Source organism: Solanum dulcamara, chromosome 5 (genome assembly GCF_947179165.1).
Source record: "Solanum dulcamara chromosome 5, daSolDulc1.2, whole genome shotgun sequence".
In the NCBI taxonomy this organism is placed as follows: Eukaryota; Viridiplantae; Streptophyta; class Magnoliopsida; order Solanales; family Solanaceae; genus Solanum; species Solanum dulcamara.
Window position 1 is genome coordinate 71,746,111 of NC_077241.1, and position 6,594 is coordinate 71,752,704.

The following is a 6,594-nucleotide window of genomic DNA, read 5'->3' on the forward strand; positions in this document are numbered from 1 at the left end:
TCGATGTATGGGGAATGGACTTCATGGGTCCTTTTCCTTCCTCATGTGGAAATCAATATATATTAGTGGCAGTGGATTACGTGTCCAAATGGGTTGAAGCCGTGGCCCTTCCTACAAATGATTCGAAAATGGTGAGCAAGTTTGTGAAAAAGCACATCTTCACTCGATTTGGCACTCCCAAGGCAATTATCAATGATGGAGGGTCACACTTCATAAATCAAACAGTAAAGAATCTCTTGGATAAGTATGGGGTGAGGCATAAAGTTGCTACATCATATCATCCTCAAACCAGTGGGCAAGTGGAGGTATCCAACAGAGAGGTTAAACAGATATTACAAAAGACTGTGAATGCGCAAAGGAAAGATTGGTCAGAAAAATTAGATGAAGCTCTTTGGGCATACCGAACAGCATACAAAACACCCATTGGAACCTCCCCATACCAAATGGTATTCGGTAAGGCGTGTCACCTACCAGTGCAGTTAGAACATCAAGCGTACTGGGCAATCAATAAGCTTAATTTGAATCCAGAGCTAGCAGGATGGAAAAGGTTGAATCAATTGCACGAGATGGAAGAGTTTAGGCTCCATGCTTATGAAAATGTTAATCTCTACAAGGAAAAAACAAAGCGATGGCATGACAAGCACATCATCACCCGCACTTTCGAACCTGGGCAAAAGGTACTCCTCTTCAATTCTAGACTCAAGCTCTTCCCTGGAAAATTGCGATCCAAATAGAGTGGACCTTTTGAGGTGGTGCGTACAACGTCACATGGAGCTGTGGAATTGTGAAATACAATGAAAACGTCTACATTCTTGGTAAATGGACAAAGAGTAAAAAATTACTTTGGTGAAGATGTTAACCGGGAAGAGAAAGCCATCGAACTGGAAAATGAGTGAGGCAACAGCTGGGTCGTGCCACGACGGAAAATAAGGCGCTGCACGGGAGGCAACCCGTGATGTATATCGTAACTTAGGACTTATAGCTTGTAATTTTATTTTTCTTTAAAAATAGAGTTTGATGTTGTGATTTTATGTATATATATATATTTTTTTCGTCGAGCCACAACCAAAAATAAGGTTCTAGGTGGGAGGCAACCCACCCAGTTGTTTATATAATTGTGAAAATTTCATGTGCAGAACAACAGGTAGCAGTGTAGAACAAGCTGGAGTTTGGAGAAGCATTGGCTCTTGGCGCTACACTGGCGCGATGCGCCACTACAGCGCCAAAACCTACACAGATTCTAGTGGCGCGACGCGCCAGGAGGCAAACTACTGAGGCATGTTTTGGGCGCGATAGTGGCGCGATGCGCCACTGCAGCGCCAAGTGAAAGTCTTCAGAAATACTCTGAGCGCGATAATGGCGCGATGCGCCACTACAGCGCCATAAGCAGGGTCGGGCCAAAAGCCTAAATATCAGGTTTAAAACAGACCAAAACCCCCAAAACCCTCCATTCCCTCAATTGCCTCCATTATCTCCTCCATTATCCGACCCTAAAACTCCCAAAACCCTTCCCTCTTCAACTTCCCCTCTAATTTCTAAAACTCCCAAAACTTTCCCCCTTCCACTTCCACTCTAATCTCTACTATAAATCACCTTCCTTCACACACATATTCTACCAAAGAACATTCACCTCACCAAATCATCCCTAAATCTCCTTCCTCTCCTCTTTGAACTTTTCCAAACAACCACATTACCAAGCATCCGATTTTAATTACCCTTCTCCTTTTTAATGGCATCCAAAAGAAAACAAGTGGCCCAAGGAGTTGGCAACAAGAGGTCCCGAAAAACTGGGACTTCTTCAACCACTGGACAAATAAGCTCAGGGATACCACTGCGTCGATTTGGTAGACAAGCAGTGGAGCAGTATGGATTAGATTGGTTTGACTCCCAGAAAGAAGCTAAATACATGGGAGATGAATATGTGAATAAAGGAAAGCTACAGACGGAGTTCCCCCGAGTTCACGAGATGGTCTACAATCTGGGTCTTCAATTTATTTTTGAAGACCAAGGTGAGTGTAATTTAACTCTTGTCCGTGAATTTTATGCAAATTGGAACACTGATCAGTCAAGTACCAATAAGGTAGAGGTTCGGGGTAAAGTTATCCGTTTTTCAACTAGAAGTTTGAATGAGTTTTTGGGGACACCACATTGTGATTTTAATGAATTTATAGATATGAAAGAACAGCCACCATACAGAGATATTCGTCATACTCTTTGTGGTACTAACTCCGTTGCCCGATGGGAGAGGGCAAAAAACACCGGTAGGCACAGTACGCTGCATTATTCACATTTGAATAGTGAAGCCAAGGTGTGGTTGAAAATCGTGTGCAGTGTCTTGTTGCCATGTAAGCATGTGTCAGAAGTGACTAGAGAAAGGGTTGTCCTAGTTTACCGGTTGATGAAGAGGTTGCAGGTAAATGCCGGATCGGTGATCCGTCGCAATATGCTGAAATTCAGAAACAATAAGAGGTGGCGTTTCTGTTATGGAAGCATAATAACCCGAATGTTGAGGGCTCAAGGAGTTGAGGAAGAAAGTCACGATCTAAGTGCACCAAGGGTGCCGTATTTAATTTGTAAGGTGGTTGACGTTACCAAAACAAGAAGTCATGATGCAGCACAGGGACAAATGTTATCGGCTGTAGAACGACAAGCTCGCGACGAAAGTTGGATGGGTCACATGTTTGGAATGGCAGAATTACAATTGCGTACTGGTGGACGTCCGGCAACGGCCGAAGAGATGACAGAATTGGTAGAGCGCTATCCTCTGACGGATAGTGCTATGCATATGTGCAGGGTAGGGCCGGATTTTCAAGAGCCTCTGGATGATGATGAACCCACCATGGAAGAGGTGGGAGAAGACGAGGAAGATGAAGAACCAGAGGATACGGCTACCACTGCTCTTATGGTGGTAGATAACACAGCCACCATAATTGGAGGAGATGATGACTGAGCTATGCAGGGAGTTCTTTCTTTCACTCTTAAAACTATGCATTGTTATAGAGCACTGGGGACGGTGCTTTGTTTAGGTGTGGGGTGAGAGTGTGAGAATTGATTGTACCTTTGTAGAAACTTTACTTTAGTGCATTCTAGTGCATTTTTTATTTTGGGTTTCTTGGTAGTTGTTTTCGGTTCTTTAGCCAAGGATAGTCCCTTTTGAACCGTACAAAAAAAATCTGATTAGGTTATGCATGTGAGGGAATGGATGTTATGAAATAAAATGACTAGTTTAAGACACTTAAATTCTTGTATTTGACTCAGGTGATGCATGCTTTCATATGATTATGTAGTTGGCATTCAATAGTTATCATCCTTAAATTGTACATGTGCTATGTGGGAGTGGGGATTGTATGTATTCAGTGCAGACATATCGAGAGCTAGAACTTGCCCGGGGTGCATGCGAAACAAAATAAAGATTGGTTAGTTTAGGAAAGAAACTAGGCATTTCTTAAATAGCCTTGATTATTTTCCCTTGCTTTATACTAAACCCAAGCTTTCAATACTCTCTTATTCCGAGCCTCATTTTGATGTAAAAAAAATGGTGAAAAGGGTGATGTATTGAAGTGTTTAAGAAAGGTACCAAATACTGATTCTTACCGTCCCACCAGTTTAAATTACAACTTATGAAGATCTATGCAATCCTAAAACTATTGCATTCTTGTATTGATAGAGCAAAACACGGAGGGCAAGCCTATGGAAATCCTTGTGTAGCACATGAAATCGTTTGAGTGAGTGAGATGCACATGTTGAATTGTAAGGATTTGATAATCTATAGAATGTCCAATTAAATGATGCATATGAGTTTGCTGTATTATGGAGTCAATTCTTGAGTTTAAGAGGTGTTGAACTAATTAAGATGATTGAACATGTGTAGCCAGGTGCTTAAGGTATATCTAAGACAGATTGCCTTATGTTCATGCTAGGATCAACGTCTACGCTCAATTCAGGTGTTTGTTCGAGGACGAACAAAAGTCTAAGTGGGGGGTGGTGATCTTGGGCGCATGTATAAGCCCATGCACTATGTTTGGCCATTGTTGTGTGGCATTCTGAGAAGTAATTGAAGCCAAATGACGTGTTTTGGATGAATATCAAGCAAGTGTGAAATAAGGTATGGGTTCCAACATATGCAGGGATTTTGCAAAGCAAAAGGTAGGAAAAATGGTCCTGGCGCTATAGTAGCGCGATGCGCCACTGCAGCGCCAAAACCTGCATATACTTTAGTGGCGCGACGCGCCATGATGCAAACTACTGCGGCATGTTTTTGATGCGATAGTGGCGCGATGCCCCACTGCAGCGCCATGTCCTCCGAATGTAGGGGAGGACTCACTAATATGCTGAGTGTATATAGATCCCCAATGGTGCTCCTATTGACGATCTCTTAAGCCTGTCTCTGCATCATTAAACGATGCAGGTCCAAATGGACATCAATACATGAAATGTACGAGTATGTAATATGGCAGAATGAAACATACCTCAAGGAAGAATAACGTTGGTTCGAATATTTTAATTCAGAAAGATAAGAGAGACTCAATCAAAGTGTCATAAGGCTAAAGTAAGGATACAGTTTTAGACCAAGACTGATCATATACCATACGACCCATTCCAATCATACACTATCTGGTCACATATCATTTAATCTATTCCACCACATATCACTTATTCCAATCCAATCATATGTCATCCAATCCAATTCAATCATATACAGTCAACTCAACAAACAACTCAACAATCAAGTCAAAGGACTCAACTCAATAAATATGCAACTTAGAACTTAGTAATGTTATACAATCCAACTCAATCATCAAGCAATCTCAATCGAACCAATCATATCATGCACAAACCACTCAATTTGGGTGTTTTTCTAACCGACAACAATCCCACCACCTATATATAGGTGATGCACAATGAGTCACATCGTTGCCACGTCCGTTCATACTTGCCAAGGTATGAACGACTCAAACCAATCATGGATCCATCAATCAATCAAGTCCTATTATTTCAGGACAATGAAATAGGGAAACATCCGACACGGTACAATCCCTTCCTACGTTGGTGGCGTAGTTTATGGGATTCGAGTATGGACTATACTCTTACCAAATTCGGTGGTCAATATTCCTCCCAAGACTCAATACGCACATATCTATCAAGTGAGTAAAATATTCAAAATACTCATTTAGTCTCTTAGGACTTAATTTCAAATCAACTCATTTAGTCTCATTGGACTCTTTTCAAAACTCAATCAATCTGGTCTCATTGGACCTTCTTTCAATCATCAAACTCTTCTCAATCATCAAACTCTTCTCTTCAAATTTGATACCATTTCAACTCAATGGATGTAGAAAATATTAGATGCATTTAGAACCTAATTTCAACTCCTCAACTCAAACTCAAAATAAACATTTTTATAAAAGAAATACTTAACTCATTTATACTCAAAATACTCATATTCAGAAATAATTAAAAGACTTCTCAAACTCAATTCGTGCTTAAACTATTTTTAAATCATAGATGAAAAATAATCATTCTTTAAACTCAAAAATAGTGTATAAATAGTTTATGCAAAATGTTCATAATTATTTATTTAAAACTCCTTCTCAAAGATCGTTTATTTTCAAAATATTCATAAGACTCCAACCAAATCAAATTATGCAAATCACATATCACATAAACACATTAGACTCCAATCTACTTCATCACACAACATCCTCATCAACAAAACCTCTTCGTTCACATCATCGTCAAACATCATCATCGCATCATCATCAAGTATCATCATCACATCATAACTATTCCATTTAATTCTTTTCATTCCAATCAATACACATACACATACCATCCATCTCAAACTCAAGACAAATTATGACCAAAAGAAATCTCATCTTGGGTTCATGTGAATGAATACATGAATCCATACTCTCAACAAAACTCAACTCAAGAACACCATCAATACATATAAATTTATATACAAAAATTCATTTGTAGTCAACAATATGAAATATAACTATTTAGTCATTCAAGTCATGAAAATCATCATTCAATTAATAATATAAAAAAATAATATATTCTATAGTTTAGAAAAATTCAAGAAAATCTTCAATTAATATTGATGGTACACGCACCTCCAACCCAGGTAAAGGAGGAATTGAAGGAGGGGGGATATTCAGAGACAGGAACAAAGAATGGATAACACGCTTCAACATAGGTATGTACATTGCTAGGAACATATATATGGAAGCATTAGCACTATCTCATTGGCTAAAAATTGCTCTACGAAAAAACTTAATACCTTTAATCATCGAAACTGATTGCAAAGAGCTTATTAACATTCTATCTAACAAATATTGCTCTCACCAAAATTTGATTGATGATTGCAGGTACCTACTAACTAAGGCAAGAAAGGTATCAATCAAGCATGTTTTCAGATAAGCTAACAGAGTAGCGGATCAAGTAGCAAAAAAATGATGCGAATTAGATATTTTTGGAAGCTTAATGATGTACCTTATACTCCGCTTTTACTATTCCTATATTTGATAGAGACAAGACGGGCACTATATTGCCTAGACTAACCTCCTTTTGTAATGACTCTTAAGTATGTTT